This window comes from Mustela nivalis (genome assembly GCF_964662115.1).
Source record: "Mustela nivalis genome assembly, chromosome: 2".
In the NCBI taxonomy this organism is placed as follows: domain Eukaryota; kingdom Metazoa; phylum Chordata; class Mammalia; order Carnivora; family Mustelidae; genus Mustela; species Mustela nivalis.
In genome coordinates this window covers 68,291,176-68,312,773 of record NC_139021.1, presented here as the reverse complement: position 1 = coordinate 68,312,773, position 21,598 = coordinate 68,291,176, and the positions used below count along the sequence as shown (strand labels likewise).

The 21,598-nt window shown below is 38.0% G+C and overlaps 1 protein-coding gene, 1 long non-coding RNA gene and 1 pseudogene across 3 annotated transcripts in view; 2 read left to right on the top strand and 1 right to left on the bottom strand.

Moving 5' to 3' along the window:
- Positions 1–21,598, top strand: part of LOC309859427 (uncharacterized protein) — an 867,228-nt gene that overhangs the window by 519,186 nt on the left and 326,444 nt on the right. The window lies entirely within an intron of this gene.
- LOC309859295 (mRNA decay activator protein ZFP36L2 pseudogene) lies at positions 10,189–11,348 on the top strand (annotated as a pseudogene). Its single transcript has one exon. The product of its transcript is annotated as an mRNA decay activator protein ZFP36L2 pseudogene (transcript).
- Positions 12,115–21,598, bottom strand: part of LOC309859429 — a 235,721-nt gene continuing 226,237 nt past the window's right edge. The window contains exon 2 of the long non-coding RNA XR_014308686.1: positions 12,115–12,261. This is a non-coding gene — a long non-coding RNA (uncharacterized lncRNA). The remainder of the gene's footprint in view (positions 12,262–21,598) is intronic.

The window sequence follows — 21,598 nt, the reverse complement described above, 5'->3', positions numbered from 1 at the left end:
AAGAGCATTATTGAGGTGGTGGTAAGGAGTGGGGTGAGAAGTGTTTTATAGTTTCATGATTAGGTCTCTAAGCATGATACGCTCTAGTTCCATCCATGGCCTCAATCTTGTAGTGATCCTATGCCACTGGGCTTTGACCTTCGCAAGTGCTTCTCAGCCATTTCCTGTCTCTGCTTAGGTGAGACAGGGGGACTAGAGGAAACTGGAGTTCAATAATTCTCTTCCCCCAGTACTGTCAAGTCCCTGGTAAAACCCAAAGTGGTTGGGTTCTGGTGAAATAGATTTCTTTGAGGGTAGGCTTGTGTTCAGAAGTACAAAATGCTCTCGGCATATTTCAGAATATTTCAGAAAGGCTAATTCTCCTTTCCCCAAAGGAAGCTCCCTGATCCTCATTCAGAGCTCCTGATGGGATTCATAGAGATAACTCATGGAAGTGTTGGGCCCCTAAGACTCCCACTCCTTATTTTCAACTCTTCATCATTGTGCATATTGATCTTCCAGGAATTTGTTGATTATAATTTAATTTTTCCTACCTTGGTTGACTCCAGCAGCCAGCTTCTCCAGGGCTTTTGTTCCCAGTAAGCTGTGATTCTCTATATTCACCTGTCACCAACTTGGGAGGCATTGGTCAACCTTGTGACACAACTCTTGGATGAATCTAAGAAAAAGTCATTGGTGTTCTATTTATTCAGCTTTATTCTTCTTGGAAGTGATGACTCCCAAGTTGGAAAACAGAAGTCTCATTTAGTTTTCAAGGTATTTTTTCCTCTAAGACAAATAAGAACACACACATTCTTGAATATGTGTACTTTTGATGTACCTATGCCTGGTTTTCCATTACCAAAAGAGTAGAATAACTGAATACTAAGGTATTAAAATTTTCTTTAAAGTTTAATTCCAATGCAGTTAATACACAGTTAATACATTTTAGGTGTATACTTAGTGATTTGACAATTCCATATATTATTCAGTGCTCATCAAAATAGGTGTACTTTTCATGCCCATCACTTATTTCACCCATCCCAACAGCCAATTATCCTATGGCAACCATCTATTTATTCTCTATAGAAGAAAGATTAAAGATTTTGTTTATTTGACAGAGAGCACAAGATAGGGAAGCAGCAGGCAGAGGCAGAAGGGAGAGGGAGAAGCAGGCTCCCTGCCAAGCAAGGAGCACAATGTAGGGATCATGACCTGAGTCAAAGGCAGACATTTAACCAACTGAGCCACCCAGGTGCCCAAGAGTGTGTATATGTATGTATGTATGTATGTATGTATGTATATATATATATATATATATATATATATATATATATATCTTTTCCCCCCTTTGTTCATTTATATTGTTTCTTAAATTATCATGTACCAGTGAAATCATATGGTATTTATTTCTTTTGGCTGACTTATTTTACTTAGCATTATATACTCTAGATCCATCTATGTTGTTACAAATGGCAATATTTCATTCTTTTTTTTATCCCTGAATAATATGCAATTGTATGTTATACCATGCCTTCTTTATTCATTCATCTACCAAGGCACACTTCCATAATTTTGCTATTATAAATAATGCTCTAATAAACATAGGTGTGCATAGATCCTTTCAAGTTAGGGTTTTCATATTCTTTGGATAAATACCAGAAATGGAATTATAGATCAAAGGTAGTTCTATTTTTAATTTTATAAGGAACCTTCATACTGTCCTCTATAGTGGCTATACGAGTTTACATTCCTCCTAAGAGTAGATGAGAGTACTTTTCTCTCAATATTCTTGCCAACACAATTTCTTATTTTTTGACATTAGGCATTCTGGCAGGTGAGAGGTGTAATTGTGATTTTGATTTGCATTTCCCTGATGATGAATAATGCTGAGCATCTTATCATGTATCTGTTAGCCCTTTGGGTGTCATCTTTAGAGAAATGACTGTTCCTGTCTTCTGCCCATTTTAAGTTGGATTATTTGGTGTTGAGTTGTGTAGTTCTTTGTATATTTTGGATACTAAGCCTTTATCAGATATGTCATTTGTAAATATCTTTACCTATTCAGTAGGTTATCTTTCAGTTGTATTGTTTCCTTTGTTGTGTAGCAGTTTTTTTTTTTTTTTATGTAGTCCCAATATTTTATTTTGCTTTTGCTTCCCTTGCCTCAGGAGACATATCTAGAAAAAAAGTTACAATGGCCAATATCAGAGAAATTATTGCCTCTGTTCTCTTCTAGGGTTTTTATGGTTTCAGATCTCACATATATGTCTTTACTCCATTTTGAGTTTATTTTTGTGATGGTGTAAGAAAGTGGTCCAGTTTCATTCTTTTGCCTGTAGTTGTCCAGTTTTTCAAAAACCATTTGTTGAAGAGGCTATCTTTTTCCATTGCATATTGTTGCCTCCTTTGTCATAAATTAATTTACCATATAATTATAGATTTACTTCTAGGCTTTCCATTCTGTTCTATTGATCCTCTCTGTTTTTGTGCCAGTACCATACTATTTTGATGACTACAGCTTTGTAATATAGCTTGAAACTGAAATTGTGTCACCTCCAGCTTTGTTTTATTTATTTATTTATTTATTTCATGATTGCTTTGATTATTTGGGGTCTGTAGGAATTTCAAACAAATTTTAGGTTTGTTTGTTCTAGTTCTGTGAAAAATGTCATTGGCATTGTGATAGGAATTGCATTAAATCTCTAGATTGCTTTGGGTTGTATGGACATTTTAACAATATTTGTTCTTCCAATCCATAAGCATGGAATGACTTCCATTTGTTTCTGTTTTCTTTAATTTCTTTCATTGTTGTTTTATAATTCTCAGTACAGGCCTTTGAACTCCTTGGTTAAGTTTATTCCTAGGTATTTTATTATTTGGGGGCAATTGTAAGTAGGATCGTTTTTTTAGTTTCTCTTTCAATTCATCACCAGTGTATAGAAATGCAGTGGATATCTGTATATTGATTTTTTTTTAAATCCTGCAACTTTACTGAGTTTATTTATCTGTTCTAGTAGGATTTTTGTGACATCTTTAGGGTTTCTATATATAGTATCATGTCCTCTGTTAAACGGTAGAAGTTCTATTTCTTCCTCACCAATTATACACCTCTTATTTTTTTGTTCTCTGATTGCTTGTGTATAACTTCCAGTACTATGCTGAATGAGTGGTAAGAATGCACATACTTCTGTTGTTCCTGACCTTAGAGGGAAATTTTTTTGTTTTTCACAAATAGTATGGTACTGGCACATTGAGTATGAGGTAAGTGATGTGTTTTTCATTTGTAGACTTTTTTGAGATATGTTTCCTCTAAACCTACAAGCTTGCTATCATAATTGGATGTATTTTTTCAAATTTTTTTCTGCATCTATTCAATCGATCATATGATTTGTGTTCTTTCTCTTCCATTTTGATCTTCACTCTCTCTCTTTCTCATCTCTCTGTGTCTCTGTCTGTCCCTCTTTTTTTCTTTCTTTTTTTTGTGATGAATCTGGCTAAAGTTTTATCAATTTTGTTGAACTTTTCAAAAAACCATCTCCTGGTTTCATTGATCTGTGCTATTGTTTTGTTTGTTTTCAGTTTCTATTTTGTTTATTTCTGGTCTAATCTTGACAGTTTCCTTTCTTCTACTTGTTTTCAATTGTGTTCCTCTTTTTCTAGATTGTAAAATTGGGTTGTTTATTTGAGATTTTTCTTGCTTCTTGAGGTATGCCTGTATTGCTATAAACTTCCAACTCAGAACATCTTTTGCTGCATCCTAAAGATTTTGGACCACTGTGTTTTCATTTTCTTTGTCTCCCTGTAATTTTTATTTCCTCTTTGATTTCTTGGTTGATTCATTCATTGCTTCATAGCATGTTATTTTACCTTGATATGTCTGTGCTCTTTCTAGATTTTTTTTCTTGTGGTTGATTTCTAGTTTCATAGCATTATGGTCAGGAAATATGCATGGTATAACTGATATTTTTGAATTTGTTGAGACTTATTTTGTGGACTAATATGTGATATATTCTGGAGAATATTATATGTGCACTTGAAAAGAATGTGTATTCTGCTGTTTTAGCATGAAATGTTCTGAGTGTATCTGTTAAATCCACTGGTCCAATGTGTGATTCAATTCCCTGTTTCCATGTTGAATTTCTGTTTGGATGACCTCTCCAGTGATGTAAGTGAGGTGTTAAATCCCTCTTCTATAATCATTTTATTATCAATTACTACCTTTATGTTTGTTATTAATCATATTATGCATTTGTTTATTCTTGTGTTGAGTGCATAAATATTTACATTTGCTATACCTTCTTGTTGGGTTTTCCTCTATATTATCAAGTAGGGCCCTATTTTGTCTCTTATTATCTTCTTTGTTTTATTTTTTAATTTTTTAAAAAGATTTTATTTATTTACTTGACAGACAGGGATTACAAGTAGGCAGGGAGGCAGGCAGAGAGAGAGGAGGAAGCAGGCTCCCTGTGAAGCAGAGAATTCGATGCAGGGCTCAATCCCAGGACCCTGGGATCATAACCTGAGCCGAAGGCAGAGACTTTAACCCACTGAGCCACCCAGGTGCCCCATCATCTTTGTTTTAAAGTCTGTTTTGTTCAATATAAGATTCTCTACTGCAGCTTTCTTTTCAAACTTATTTGCATGATGAGTATTTGCCCATCTTTTACTTTCAATTTGTGTGTATCTTTAGGTATATGAAATGAGTCTCTTGTAGGCAGCATGTAGGTTTTTATTTTTGTTTTATCCATTCCATCACCCTACGTCTTTTGATTGATGCATTTAGTTTATTGATATTCAACATAATTATTTGAAGGTATGTACTTACTGCCATTTTGTTGCTTGGTTCATGGTTCTTTTTATAGATCTTCTTTGTTCCTTTCTTCCTTGTTCACTTCTCTCACAATAATTTACCTCTCTTTAGTGATTTACTTGGATTGTTCTCTCCTTACTTTTTGTATAAGTATTACTGTTCTTTGATTTTGCATTACCAAGAGGTTTGTATATAACATCTGCATACAACAGTCTATATTAAGTTGATGTTTGCTTAAGTTTCAACCCATTTTTGTCTCATCTCCCTGTCATGTTTTAGGTATTTAATGCCATACTTTACATCCTTTTCTTTTGTGAGTCCTTTGATTGATTTTTACAAATATGCTTACTTTTACTGCTTTTGTGCTTCCTGCTTTTCTTAACTTACGACCTTTCCTTTCCACTAGAAGAGTTACCTTCAACATTTCTTGTTGGATTGTCTTAGTGTCATGAACTCATTTAATTTTTATATGGGAAATTCTTTATTTCTCCTTCTATTCTGAATGATAGCTCTGCTGGATACACTATTTTAAGTTGCAAGGTGTTTTTTTCTTTTTTCTTTTTTCAGCATTTTGAATATATCATGCCACTCATATCTGGCTTGCAAATTTTCTGCTGAAAAATCAAGCTTGCAGGGGCACCTGGGTGGCTCAGTCATTAAGCATATGCCTTCATCTAAGGTCATGATCTGAGGGTCCTGGGATGGAACCCTGCATCCAGTTCCCTGCTCAGCAAGAAGCCTGCGTCTCTCTCTCCTCCCCACTCCTGCTCCCTCTCATTATCTGTATCTCTCTCAAATAAATAAATAAACTCTTTAAAAATAATCAGGCTGACAACCTAACAGGGTTTTCATTGTATGGTACTGTTTTCTCTTGTTTCTTTAAAATATTCTCTCTTTACTACTACCTTTTAGCAGTTTTAATTACTGTGTGTCTTGGTGTGGACCTCTTTTGGTTGATTTTATTGAGCCATCTCTGTGCCGTCTCATTCTGCATTTCTATTTCCTTCCCCATATTCAGGAAGTTTTCAGCTATTATTTCCTCAAATAAATTTTCTGCCCCCTTTTCTCTCTTCTTCTTCTGGGATCTCTATAATGTCAATGTCATTATGCTTCATGGTGTCACTGGTTTCCCTAAGTCTATTCTCACTTTGCCTAATTTCTTTCTTTCTTTTTTTTTTTTTCCACCTGTGCAGTTTGCTTATTTTCCATCGCTCTGAGGCCATTAATTCATTCCTCTGCTTCCTCTAGTCTGGTATTTATCCTATCTAGTGTACTTTAAACTCCATTTATTGTGCTCTTCATTTCTGATTGGTTCTTCTTTATCTGTTTGTGAGGGTCTCACTGACGTCCTCCACTCTTTTCTCAAACCCAGTATCTTCATGATCATTACTTTAAATTCTCTATCAGGCATATTACTCATCCCTATTTCATTTAGCTCTCTCGCTGTGATTTTGTCCTCTTCTTTGATATTTTTTCTGTCTCCTCATTTTGTCTAACTATCTATGTATGTTTCCAGATATTAAGAAAGTTAGCTATGTCTCCTTCTCTTGAAAGTAGTGTCCTTATGAAGAAGAGGTCCTGTGGTGCTCTGCAGTGTCCTTTCCCTTGTTCACCAGAACCTGGCATTTCAGGCGTGTTTCCTGTGTGTTGCATGTACCCTGATGTTATGGCTGAGCCATTTTTCCTTTAGTCCAGTTGTCTGTGATGGCTCTCTTTACTTGTTGTGGGAAGGTTTCAGTCCCTGTGGTGTTAGTAGACTAGTCTGGGGCCACCTTGGGCTGAAGTTGAGTCAGCCCAGTTTTTTGTCAGAGAAGTAATAGCACAAAATTGCAGAGTGTTTTCCCTTGAGAAGCTTTCATTGGTGGGTGGGGCTACATTCAGACCAGCTGTTTGCTACCAGCCTACTTCTGGGTTGGGTGGTCTTACTGTTGTGTGTAGTTATCTTTCACTCTCCCTTGGGCAGGACTCAGTATGGAGTGGTGCTGGCTCTTGTCAAGGCTGCTTGCACATTGCCAGTTTTGTGAAACTGCTTTGGTTGGTGTCTGCCAAGAGCGTATTGGAGGAGACGAATCTGCAGTGTGCACAGAAGAAGGATGCATGCTGATTTGCAAGGTCTTCACACTTGTCTTCTAGGGGAGGGTATCTGCAGTCAGAGGCCCACCTGGATGGAGGGAGTGGGGCACACTGTTAATCAAGTTAGGTAGTGAGGTGGCTGTGTGTTTATACTGGGAGACATGGGGACTGAAATGGTGCCTGCCATTTCCTTTGTTCCTGCAGGATTCTGCCAGTGACCTAATCCCTCTAGGACATGCTCTGAGATGAGTAAACAACTTTCTTACCCATATGCCTCACACGTTTTTCAAGCTGCAACTTCTATGCTGTATCTTGTGGAACTATTTGTTCTGTTGTCTCTTTAAGGGTAGGGATTCTTTCCTATGGACCTCCCCCTCTCCCAGAGCCAAGCCCACTGATTTTTTAAAATCCCAGGTTAAAATCCCACTGATTATAAGTACTTACAAAATTTCGCCCCTCTGGTTTTCAAAGCCATATATTATGGTGATTTGTCTTGTCCTTTCAGGTTCCCCAGTGTGAGGGCCTGTTTCTCTTTCCTCTCTTTACCCATGACATCCCTTCTAGCTGCGGATAATCCCAAGGGACTGTTTAGGAACTGTGTCTCTGTCCTTCCTATGCTCTTCCATGTGGCCGCTTTTCTACACTTAGTTTAGTGGGGTTTGTTTTGCCAGTCTTGGAGTCATTTTCTGGGCTATTTACATTGATGCAAGTGTTATTTAGTATTATCTATGGGTTTAGGTGTGCTTAGGGTCCTCCTACTCTTGTTATCTTCCCAGCTATCCCAGGGTATGCTAATTTTTAGATCTAGTATATGCCACCAAACTCAGTGTGCTTCCTCCTGTAGAAAATGAGTTGTTGTTCTGAATCCATGTGAACACTGAGGGGTTGTCAGTCTTTTCAATTTTAGCTGGTGTTGTATGTGTGGTGGTGCCTCATTATTGTTATTTTCATTTGCTCTGATATATTTATTAATGAAGCTTCAACTCCCCTGGTTGACTTGAAATGGCTATTGTCTGAGGGCTTTAAATTGTCTGAGGGCTTATTTTCTGTGTCAATAAGCTGTAATAATTGACATTATTTTTAAATATGAGGATATATTATTATAATAAAAGTGAATATGACTTAGAAAAATCTATCCTAGGGCACCTGGGTGGCTCAGTGGGTTAAAGCCTCTGCCTTCAGCTCAGGTCATGATCCCAGAGTCCTGGGATCGAGCCCCGCATCAGGCTCTCTGCTCAGCAGGGAGCTTGCTTCCTCCTCCCTCTCTGCCTGCCTCTCTGTCTACTTGTGATCTCTGTCTGTCAAATAAATAAATAAAATATTTAAAAAAAAAAAGAAAAATCTATCCTAGTTTTATAAATTCACTAGTATGGCAAGATTTCCATTTTATTTCATAATAAATGTGTTATCCTGAATGGAATCCAACATTCTACCAAAACAGGCATAAAGCTGCCCAGACACTTAAGTATTCCTGTGAGTCAGTCAGTGTGCAAGATTGAAGTGTCTAGCAGGCAGTTGAACTTGTGTGGCTTCTAGGTGAATCTAACTGCTGCTTCATTTTCCAGGAGTACAGGGGTTCAGAAGTGTCCTTCTCCCAGTGAAACTACTCGTGGCCCAATATCTCAGGGTGCTCACATTTGCTCTTTGGGATTGCAATACCATCCAAATTGGGAGCATTTAAGGTGGAAGTGGAGGGCAAGGTATATCTACTAATTACATAGAGTAATAGCTGGTGGGCCAAGCATGGGGAGAGACTTTGGTTGAGGAAACAGAGTGTACAAACTATATAAGAATACGAAGTGGAGTTGGGAGACAGCTCAAAGATGTACATCTGTGCTCCACTTTAAGTGAAGTGATATTAAATAGGAGCACTGTATGAGATTTGAATTTAGGGCTTAATATTCTTTTTGTTTGGGGAATGATGTGGTCCATATCTGTTAACCCTGATCTGAGTTTCAAAGTTCTGAGTAACAGTGTCTTCCTCCAGGAATCCAGACATTTTCAATTCTAGGAAGTAGTGGTAAATATGGAGTAATATTAGACTTATTCTCCAGAAATCTCTTGCTTGATATTCCACTGCTGACAACATGTCTTTTCTGGTACTGAGATCAACAGCAGGAAGGAGCACTCCATGCATGAGCCTATACTTCTGGGGTTTTAATGGGCTTCAGGAAACTTCTTTGTGAGCAGTAATGAATCAGCTGGAAATAAGAGCTGGAATTAAGACAGATTCTTTACCATTGGCCTGGTGCTGAATGACTTGGATGGACACTTGCTGTGGCAATAATAAGTCTTTAGTGATGCAAACTGGTAACTGCTCAGGACCAAGGGGTCTGAGATTTATAATCATACATCACTGAGTTTTTGAAAGCTTAAAATCAAGCCAATAATTAAAAGATACTGACTCCTAATATTTGTTGTTGAGAGATTTTTGGTTTTGTTTTACTTTCTTTTTAATCAGGGGAAATGATAGTGGGGGGAGAAGGAAAAGAAGGAAACCCTAATGAGCATCAGAGTCATTAATTATTGAAAATATCCTATGGGATTACTCTGACTTACAATTTTGGTTAAAATTGGAGTCAAATCATCACTTTTAAAGTTCAGATTTCTATTTTGGTTGCTTAAGGTTATTCATTAACACTTTAATTAGAAAACTGTGGTAGAGTACACTGTATGATTTAGTTTTAAACCCTCATTCGATCATTTGCCCTATTCTTCATTCTAAAAAAAAGGGAAAATGGGTCTATTGAATATATATTATTTATGATTCATGAGAGCAAGAACTATATCTTCCTTATTTATTGCTGATTTCAAAGCTTAGTACAGTGTCCAACACATACTTAGTTCTCAGTAAATATCAATTAAATGAATTTCTATCTTCCATATTACCTTGCTTCCTAAACCAAATACTAAGAGCTTCACATAACCGCAGCTCTGGTAAGTTTGACACCAGTTTTCCTTGTGGTGTGACATTTATTTTTAGGCACCAACTTACTTATTTAGATTGAAGTTAAAGAAAACAAATGAAATGACAAATGAAAATTACGTGTTGTGGTCCAGCAGTCTGCTAGCTGTCGCGGGCTCCACGCGGGGGGTGGGGGGGTGGGGGGGTGAATGGGTGGGGGGCGGACGGGCCGGGCACCCCCAAGGGGCGGAGGAGAGCTCTTTTTCCTCTGTCCTCTTTCCCCCCACTACGCACTCCCGGGCACCCTCAAACCAGGTCGCGCTGCTTCCCTTTCCCTCTTGCCTCGTCCCCTGGCAAACTTTCCGTCCCTCCCCCGCTGGTCACCCATTATTCTTCGTGGCCGCCCTGAGGGCTCCTCCGGATCTCCCTGCCTGCAATTTGGACCATTACAGGATCCAGAAACATGTCAACCACATTTCTGTCCGCCTTCTACAATATCGACTTCTTGTGCAAGACGGAGAAATCCCTGGCCAACCTCAATCTGAACATGCTGGACAAGAAGGCGGTGGGGACGCAGGTGGTCGCGGCCGCTAGCTCGGGCTTCACGCTGTGCTTTCTCCGATGGCACTGGGCCAGCAACTTGCAGGCGCTCGCCCACCCCGCGCCTAGCCCGGGCAGCTGCTCCCCCAAGTTCCCGGGCGCGGCTAACAGCAGCAGCTGTGGCAGCGGGGCGGAGGGCGGCCGGGTCTCCTATGTCACACTCAAGGAGCCATCATGGGGCGGAGGCACGGCCCTGAAGAACTAGGAGAACAAATTTGGCGGCCAATCGTTCAGCGAGAATGGCGAGTGCAGCCAGCACCTCTTGCACCTGCAGCAGCAGCAGCAGCAGAAGCGGGGCGGAGGCTCCCAGATCAACTCCCAGGCACTACAAGACTGAGCTCTGCTGGCCCTTCCAGGAAAGCGGCACGTGCAAGTATGGTGAGAAGTGCCAGTTCGCACACTGCTTCTACGGGCTACGCAGCCTGACCCGGCACCCCAAGTACAAGACCGAGCTGTGCCGCACCTTCCACACCATCGGCTTCTGCCCCTACGGGCCGCGCTGCCACTTCATCCACAATGCAGATGAGCGGCGGCCCGCGCCGTCTGGGGGCGCCTCTGGGGACCTGCGCGCCTTAAGCGCGCGGGACGCGCTGCACCTGGGCTTCCCGCGGAAGCTGCGGCCCAAGCTGCATCACAGCCTCAGTTTCTCAGGCTTCCCATCGGGCCACCACCAGCCCCCGGGGGGGCCACGAGTCGCCGCTGCTGCTCAACAGCCCCACGTCGCGCACGCCGCCGCCGCGACCTTCTTGCTCCTCAGCCTCATCCTGCTCCTCTTCTGCTTGGTCCTGCTCCTCTGCCTCCGCAGCCTCCACGCCCTCGGGTGCTGCGACGTGCTGTGCCTCGGCGGTGGCTGTGGCCGCAGCGGCGCTGCTGTACGGCACAGGGGGCGCCGAGGATCTGCTAGCGCCCAGAGCCCCAAGCGCGGCCTCCTCTTTGGTCTTGTGCGCCAGCAACAACGCTTGGGAGAATAACTGCTGAAATTTTAGCTGTTTTGAATTGATTTGCACCAGTGCACCACAACTCAATATGAAAAAACCATTTAACTTATTTATTATTTTGTGAAAAGTATACATTGAAATTTTTGTTCATACTGTATTTATCAAGTATGATGAAAAGCAATAGATATATATTCTTTTATTATGTTAAATTATGATTGTCATTATTAATTGGCAGAATGTGGCGTGTATGTTCTTTTCACAATAATATAGGCCTTTTGTAACTTCACTTGGTTATTTTATTGTAAATGAGTAAAAAAATCTTAATTTAAGAGATTGCATGTAATATTTATTTCATTAATTTCTTTCCTTGTTTACGTAAATTTGGAAAGATTGCATGATTTCTTTACAGAAATCTATCCTGATGCTGTGGAAGTAGTTTGAGGAATATCTTATGAGTTTTCTTAGAATGTATAATGGTTTTAGCTCATCCAACTTTAAAAAAAAAAAAAAAAGTTGACCACATACTTTGCAAGCAGGCTTAAATGTGGAATGTTTTTTGTCATTCCAGCTTTTTAAATTAGCAAGAAGAAAAATGTTTTTTGTTTATCCCACCAATTCTACTGTGACCTACTCTGCATTTAAAGACATGTAGCAATAATGGGGTGGGAGAGTTAGTTTCACAGTGCCTTTGGCCAACTGCACGAAAGGAGAAGATATTTACCACTTTCTAATATAGATCTAAAGTGAAGAGGCCACCTCTTAGTGCTAAGAATGGTATGTAGTACATGAATGTGCCTTGTTTTCACTACAGAAAATTCCAAAACTTGTACTTTTTTTTTTTTTTTTTTTTTTTGCGTGTGTAGGTAGGCGGGAATGCTTTCCTGGACAGCGAATGAATGAGCAGTAGCTTTAGTTTGTATATAGGTACAGATGGGGCACTATGTATGTATGTACTCGGGACTATTTTGACAGAAGTAGGTTTTTGAATGTAACAAGATAAGTCAACTTGAGTTGTAATCTATTTTGGGGAATCAGTTCACTACAAATTGTGACTTTAAACATTGTACTGTAAATGTTTTGTATTTTTCCCCCAATAAATTTTTTGGGAAAACAAAAAACAAACAAATAAAAAAAAACAACAAAAAAAGAAAATAACGTGTTGTGGACCCATTTAGTCAGTGTTTTATTTATATCAGCCATTCTTAATTTTTTAAAAGATTATTTTTATTTTTATTTTTTTTAAAGATTTTATTTATTTATTTGACAGACAGAGATCACAAGTAGGCAGAGAGGCAGGCAGAGAGAGAGAGAGAGAGAGAGAGAGAGAGAGAGAAGCAGGCTTCCTGCGGAGCAGGGAGCCCGATGCGGGGCTCGATCCCAGGACCCTGAGATCATTACCCGAGCCAAAGGCAGGAGCCCAAACCACTGAGCCACCCAGGCGCCCCTAAAGATTATTTTTAGGTTTAAAGCAAATATGAGAGAAAGGTACAAAGATTTCCCTTCTACCCTTGTCCTCCCCACATTATCAACATCCCCGCACCCAGATTAGTACATTGGTTATAACTGAGGACCCCAGATCATTACCACCCAAAGTCCACAGTTTATAATAGGGTTCACTCTTGGTGTATGTTCTGGGGGTTTGGACAAATGTATAATGATATGTATTTACCACTGTAGTATACAGCATTGTTTCACTACCCTAAAATCCTGGTAATTCACCTATTAATCTGTCCCCCAACCCCTGGCAACCACTGATCTTTTTTTACTGTCTCCATAATTTTGCTTTATCCAGAATATCCTTACAATCATACAGTGTATAGTCTTTTCATATTGGCTTTTTTCAGTTAGTAATATGCATTTAACTTTCCTCTGTGACTTTTCATAGCTTGATGGGTCATTTCTTTTTAGTGTTGAACAATATTCCATGGTTTAGATGTATCATAGTTTATCCATTTACCCACTGAAGAACATCTTAGTTGCTTCTAAGTTTTGGTAATTATGAATAATGTTGCTATAAACATTTAAGTATGGGGTGGTGGGGGTATAAGTTTCCAAATGCTTTGAGTAAATATCAAGTAATGTAATGACTAGGTTGTGTGGTAAAAGTATGTTCAGCTTGGAAAATAAACAAACAAACACACCAAATAGTCATTCAAAGTGAATCCACTGTTTTGTATTCCCACCAGAATAAATGAGAATTCCTGTTGCTCCACAGCCTTACCAGCCTTTGCTGTTGTCAATGTTCCAGATTTTGGCCTTTCTAATAGGTGTATAGTGGTATCTTATTGTTATAATTCACATTTTCTGATGACATATGATGTGCAGAATTTTTTTTCATGTTTATTTGCCATTTATATCTTTTCTTTGGTGAGGTGTCTGTTAAAGTCATTGGTTTATTTTCAGTCTCTCTCCCCCTCCCCACTTTTTTTAAAAGATTTTATTTATTTATTTATTTGACAGAGAGAGATCATAAGTAGGCAGAAAGGAAGGCAGAGAGAGAGAGAGAGGAGGAAGCAGGCTTCTTGCTGAGCAGAGATCCCAGGACCCTGGGATCATGACCCGATCCAAAGGCAGAGGCTTAACCTACTGAGCCACCCAGATGCCCTTTTTTTTTTTTTTTTTTTTTGGTTATTATCCTCTTGAGTTTTAAAAAAGGGTTCTTTATATATTTTGAATAATAGCTCTTTATCAGGTATATCTTTTATAAATATTTTCTCTAAATCTGTAGTTTCTTTTTTCATTCTTTCAAAAATATCTTTCATAGATAGACCAGAAATTAATTTTATTTCATCTTTATTCCTTTCATCAGATTTTTTTTGTTTCTTCATGTAGATTTTGTACTTTTCATATATCTAAATATTTCATTTTTTATGATTCTAATGTAAATGATGTTACATTTTCAGTTTCAAATTTCACCTATTAATTGCTGTTGGTATACAGGGAAGCTATTAACTTATGTACATCAATATTATATCTTAAAACCTTATAATAATCATTTATTAGTTCTAGAATATTTTTATGGATTCATTTGGATTTTTACATAGATAATAATGCCAAACAAGACTTTTTTATTTCTTCCTTACCTGTCTATATACTTTTAATTTCCTTTCATTATTATACTGCATTAGCTAATACTTCTAGTGCAGTATTGAAAAAGATTGGTGAGAGGAGACACCCCTGCCTTATTCCTGATCTTAGTGGGAAAGCTTCTGGTTTCTCATCATTAAGTATAGTGTTAGCTGTAGAGTTTTTTTTAATAGATATTCTTTATCAGGTTGAGGAAATTCCCCTCTATTCCTAGTTTACTGGGAGTTTTTATCATGAATGGGTATTGGATTTTGTCAAATACTTTTTTTCCGCATTTATTGGTATTTTTTGATATGATCGTGTGATTTCATTTAGCCTGTTGCTGTGAAGTATTACATTAATTGATTTTCAGATGGTAAACCAATCTTGCATACCTGTAATAAATCCCATTTGGTCATGGTTTTTATTTGGTCATGGTTTGTATGTATCCAGCATGTGGTCTATCTCAAATAATGTTCCCTGTGAGCTTGAGAAGAATGTCCATCTGCTGTTAGATGAAATAGTCTATGGATGTCCATTATAGCCAGGTGATTAATAGCAATGTTGATTCCATTTGTGTCCTTACTGATTTTCTGCCTGCTAGATCTATCCATTTCTGATAGAGGAGTGCTGAAGTCTCCAATTATAAATAATGTATTCATCTATTTCTCTTAGTACTTCTACAAGTTTTTGCCTCATAAATTTTGGCCTCATATATTTTGATGATCGTTTACTAAGTTCACACACACTAAGAACTGTTATGTTTCCTTGGAGACTGACTTCACTTGCTTCCAAGTTTATTCAGTCTAATATTAGTATTATAATCTTTATTAGCATTAAATATATTTCTCTATTAACTTACTTTTAATTTACATATGTCTTTATGGTTTTTTTTAACTTTATTTATTTATTTGACAGAGAGAAATCACAAGTAGATGGAGAGGCAGGCAGAGAGAGAGAGAGAGAGAGGGAAGCAGGCTCCCTGCTGAGCAGAGAGCCCGATGCGGGACTCAATCCCAGGACCCTGAGATCATGACCTGAGCTGAAGGCAGCGGCTTAACCCACTGAGCCACCCAGGCACCCCTGTCTTTATGTTTTACAGTTGTTTTCTTATGGGGTGCCTGGGTGGCTCAGTGGTTGGGTATCTGCCTTCAGTTCAGGTTGTGGTCCTCGGGTCCTGGGATGGAGCCCCACATAGGGCTCTCTGCTCAGCAGGAGACCTGCTTCTCCCTCTCCCACTCCCCCTGCTTGTGTTCCCTCTCTTGCTGTGTCTCTCTCTGTCAAATAAATACATACAATTTTAAAAAATCAATAAACAAACAAATAAATAAATAAAGTTGTTTTCTTACAGACTACATAGAGTTGGGATTTTATAAATCCATTCCAACGATTTTTTAATTGTCATATTTAGATGATTGACATTCAAGGTGATTACTGACATAATGGGATTAATATTTATCATGTTACTATTTTCTATCTGTCACCCCAATATTTTCTATTTTTGTCTTCCACTCCTTTCTGTCATGTTGTTTTTAATTAAGCATTTTTCTTTTGTTCCAAGTTATCTCTTTTCTTAACATATTAACTATATTTTCTTTTAGTTTTTTTTTTTTAGTGGTTGCCATAGAATTTGCAATATACATTTACAGCTAATCAAAGGTAATTTTCAAATAACACCATACAGCTTCACAGATAGTGTAAGTAACCTATAATAATGAAACACACCTCACATGAACTTCCCATCTTCTGTCAGTGCTTTCATTCACTTTATTTTATATAAGCATACATAAGCATATGTTGTATGTTAGATACAGAAACAAGTATATATCATCAAATGCATTGTTTTATTTGGAACAAACAAATTATATATTAACAAAGAGATACTGTTATATACTCTGTAATATATATATAACAAATAAAAACTGTAATATACTCTACATAATGAGTAATAAATAAGCCACAGAGATCTAATGCACAATAAAATGAATATAGACAACAATATTGTACTCCATTTAAGTAATATAATAAATATCACTACAATGGCAATCATATTACAATATGTAAGTGTATCAAAGTTACATGCTGTACACCTTATAAATTTCATGATAGACAAAATTAATTTTTTTAAATAAAGAAAAACAAAATTTTTGTTTTATTTTCATTTATTTCTTCTCTAATAATTTCCCTCTTTAAGTAGATCTGAGTTTTTGATATCTATAATTTTCCTTCTTTCTATAGAATTTTTTAATAAATGTTTCTTGAAATGTAAGTCTATGAGAAACAAAGTCCCTCAATTTGTGTTGCAAAAGCCTTAATTTTTCATTTATGAAGTATAAATATTTTTTCTTTTTTTAAATTTTTATTTTTCATAAACATATATTTTTATCCCCAGGGGTACAGGTCTGTGAATCACCAGGTTTACACACTTCACAGCACTCACCAAAGCACATACCCTCCCCAATGCCCATAATCCCACCCCCTTCTCCCAAACCCCCTCCCCCCAGCAACCCTCAGTTTGTTTTGTAAGATTAAGAGTCACTTATGGTTTGTCTCCCTCCCAATCCCATCTTGTTTCATTGATTCTTCTCCTACCCACTTAAGCCCCCATGTTGCATCACCACTTCCTCATATCAGGGAGATCATATGATAGTTGTCTTTCTCTGCTTGACTTATTTCGCTAAGCGTGATACGCTCTAGTTCCATCCATGTTGTCGCAAATGGCAAGATTTCATTTCTTTTGATGGCTGCATAGTATTCCATTGTGTATATATACCACATCTTCTTGATCCATTCATCTGTTGATGGACATCTAGGTTCTTTCCATAGTTTGGCTATTGTGGACATTGCTGCTATAAACATTCGGGTGCACGTGCCCCTTTAGATCACTACGTTTGTATCTTAAGGGTAAATACCCAATAGTGCAATTGCTGGGTCATAGGGCAGTTCTATTTTCAACATTCTGAGGAACCTCCATGCTGTTTTCCAGAGTGGCTGCACCAGGTGGCATTCCCACCAACAGTGTAGGAGGGTTCCCCTTTCTCCGCATCCTCGCCAGCATCTGTCATTTCCTGACTTGTTGATTTTAGCCATTCTGACTGGTATGAGGTGATATCTCATTGTGGTTTTGATTTGTATTTCCCTGATGCCCAGTGATATGGAGCACTTTTTCATGTGTCTGTTGGCCATCTGGATGTCTTCTTTGCAGAAATGTCTGTTCATGTCCTCTGCCCATTACTTAATTGGATTTTTTTTTCCTTTGGTGTTGAGTTTGCTAAGTTCTTTATAGATTCTGGACACTAGTCCTTTATCTGATATGTCATTCGCAAATATCTTCTCCCATTCTGTCAGTTGTCTTTTGATTTTGTTAACTGTTTCCTTTGCTGTGCAAAAGCTTTTGAGCTTGATGAAATCCCAATAGTTTATTTTTTCCCTTGCTTCCCTTGCCTTTGGCATTGTTCCTAGGAAGATTTTGCTGCAGCTGAGGTCGAAGAAGTTGCTCCCTGCATTGTCCTCAAGGAATTTGATGGATTCCTTTCTCACATTGAGGTCCTTCATCCATTTTGAGTCTATTTTTGTGTGTGGTGTAAGGAAATGGTTTAATTTCATTTTTTTTTTTTTTTTTGCATGTGGCTGTCCAATTTTCCCAGCACCATTTATTGAAAAGGCTGTCTTTTTTCCATTGGACATTCTTTCCTGCTTTGTCGAAGATTAGTTGACTGTAGAGCTGAGGGTCTATTTCTGGGCTCTCTATTCTGTTCCATTGATCTATGTGTCTGTTTTTGTGCCAGTACCATGCTGTCTTGATGATGACAGCTTTGTAATAGAGCTTGAAATCCAGAATTGTGATGCCACCAACGTTGGCTTTCTTTTTCAATATCCCTTTGGCTATTCAAGGTCTTTTCTGCTTCCATATAAATTTTAGAATTATTTGTTCCATTTCTTTAAAAAGATGGATGGTACTTTGATAGGAATTGCATTAAATGTGTAGATTGCTTTAGGTAGCATAGACATTTTCACAATATTTATTCTTCCAATCAAGGAGCATGGAACATTTTTCCATTTCTTTGTGTCTTCCTCAATTTCTTTCATGAATACTTTGTAGTTTTCTGAGTATAGATGCTGTGCATCTTTGGTTCAGTTTATTCCTAAGTATCTTATGGTTTTGGGTGCAATTGTAAATGGGATTGACTCCTTAGTTTGTCTTTCTTCTGTCTTTCTGTTGGTGTAGAGAAATGCAACTGATTTCTGTGCATTGATTTTATATCCTGACACTTTACTGAATTACTGTACAAGTTCTAGCACTTCTGGAGTGGAGTCTTTTGGGTTTTCCACATATAGTATCATATCATCTGTGAAGAGTGATAATTTGACTTCTTCTTTGCCGATTTGGATGGCTTTAATTTCCTTTTGTTGTCTGATTGCTGAGGCTAGGAACTCTAGTACTATGTTGAATAGCAGTGATGATAATGGACATCCCTGCCGTGTTCCTGACCTTAGCGGAAAAGCTTTCAGTTTTTCTCCATTGAGAATGATATTTGCGGTGGGTTTTTCATAGATGGCTTTGATAATATTGAGGTATGTGCCCTCTGTGCCTACACTTTGAAGACTTTTGATCAGGAAGGGATGCTGTACTTTGTCAAATGCTTTTCCAGCATCTATTGAGAGTATCATATGGTTCTTGTTCTTTCTTTTATTGATGTGTTGTATCAGATTGACTGATTTGCGGATGTTGAACCAACCTTGCAGCCCTGGAATAAATCCCACTTGGTCATGGTGAATAATCTTTTTAATGTACTGTTGAATCCTATTGGCTAGTATTTTGTTGAGTATTTTCGCATCTGTGTTCATCAAGGATATTCGTCTATAGCTCTCTTTTTTGATGGGATCCTTGTCTGGTTTTGGGATCAAGGTGATACTGGCCTCATAAAATGAGTTTGGAAGTTTTCCTTTCATTTCTATTTTTTAGAACAGTTTCAGGAGAATAGGAATTAGTTTAAATGTTTGGTAGAATTCCCCCGGGAAGCCGTCTGGCCCTGGGCTTTGGTTTGTTTGGAGATTTTTAATGACTGTTTCAATCTCCTTACTGGTTATGGGTCTGTTCAGGCTTTCTAATTCTTCCTGGTTCAGTTATGGTAGTTTATATGTTTCTAGGAATGCATCCATTTCTTCCAGATTGTCAAATTTATTGCCGTAGAGTTGCTCATAGTATGTTCTTATAATAGTATGTATTTCTTTGGTGTTAGTTGTGATCTCTCCTCTTTCATTCATGATTTTATTTATTTGGGTCCTTTCTCCTGTCTTTTTGATAAGTTGGGCCAGGGGTTTATTATTTTATTAATTCTTTCAAAGAACCAGCTCCTAGTTTCATTGATTTGTTCTATTGTTGTTGTTTTTTTTTTTTTTTGGTTTCTATTTCATTGATTTCTGCTCTGATCTTTATGATTTCTCTTCTCCTGCTGGGCTTAGGGTTTCTTTCACGTTCTTTCTCCAGCTCCTTTAGGTGTAGGGTTACGTTGTGTACCTGAGACCTTTCTTGTTTCTTGAGAAAGGCGTGTACTGCTATATATTTTCCTCTCAGGACTGCCTTTGTTGTGTCCCACAGATTTTGAACCGTTGTATTTTCATTATCATTTGTTTCCATGATTTTTTTTCAATTCTTTAATTTCCCGGTTGAACCATTCATTCTTTAGAAATATGTTGTTTATTCTCCATGTATTTGGGTACTTTCCAAACTTCCTTTTGTGGTTGAGTTCTAACTTTAGAGCATTGTGGTCTGAAAATATGCAGGGAATGATCCCAATCTTTTGATACCGGTTGAGTCCTGATTTAGGACCGAGGATGTGATCTATTCTGGAGAATGCTCCATGTGCACTAGAGAAAAATGTGTATTCTGTTGCTTTAGGATGAAATGTTCTGAATATATCTGTGATGTCCATCTGGTCCAGTGTGTCGTTTAAAGCCTCTATTTCCTTGCTGATCTTTTGCTTGGATGATCTGTCCATTTCAGTGAGGGGAGTGTTAAAGCCCCTGCTATTATTGTATTATTGTTGATGTGTTTCTTTGATTTTGTTATTAATTGGTTTATATAGTTGGCTGCTCCCACGTTGGGGGCATAGATATTTAAAATTGTTAAATCTTCTTGTTGGACAGACCCTTTGAGTATGATATAGTGTCCTTCCTCATCTCTTATTATAGTCTTTGGCTTAAAATCTAATTGATCTGATATAAGGATTGCCACTCCTGCTTTCTTCTGATGTCCATTAGCATGGTAAATTCTTTTCCACCCCTTCACTTTAAATCTGAAGGTGTCTTAGGGCTTAAAATGAGTTTCTTGGAGGCAACATATAGATGGGTTTTGTTTTTTTATCCATTCTGATACCCTGTGTCTTTTGACAGGGGCATTTAGCCCATTCACATTCAGGGTAACTATTGAGAGATATGAATTTAGTGCCATTGTATTGCCTGTAAGGTGACTGTTACTATTTATTGTTTCTGTTCCCTTATGATCTACCACTTGTAGGCTCTCTCTTTGCTTATAGGACCCCTTTCAATATTTCCTGTAGAGCTGGTTTGGTGTTTGCAAATTCTTTCAGTTTTCGTTTGTCCTGGAAGCTTTTAATCTCTCCTTCTATTTTCAATGATAGTCTAGCTGGATATAGTATTCTTGGCTGCATGTTTTTCTCCTTTAGTGCTCTGAAAATATCATGCCAGCTCTTTCTGGCCTGCCAGGTCTCTGTGGATAAATCAGCTGCTGATCTAATATTTTTACCATTGTATGTTACAGACTTCTTTTCCCGGGCTGCTTTCAGGATTTTCTCTTTGTCACTGAGACTTGTCAAGTTTACTATTAGGTGATGGGGTGTGGGCCTATTCTTATTTATTTTGAGGGGCATTCTCTGAACCTCCTGAATTTTGATGCTCATTCCCTTTGCCATATTGGGGAAATTCTCCCCAATAATTCTCTCCAGTATACCTTCTGCTCCCCTCTCTCTTTCTTCTTCTTCTGGAATTCCAATTATTCTAATGTTGTTTTGTCTTATGGTGTCACTTATCTCTCGAATTCTCCCCTCGTGGTCCAGTAGCTATTTGTCCCTCTTTTGCTCAGCTTCTTTATTCTCTGTCATTTGGTCTTCTATATCACTAATTCTTTCTTCTGCCTCATTTATCCTAGCAGTGAGAGCCTCCATTTTTGATTGCACCTCATTAATAGTTTTTTTTTATTTC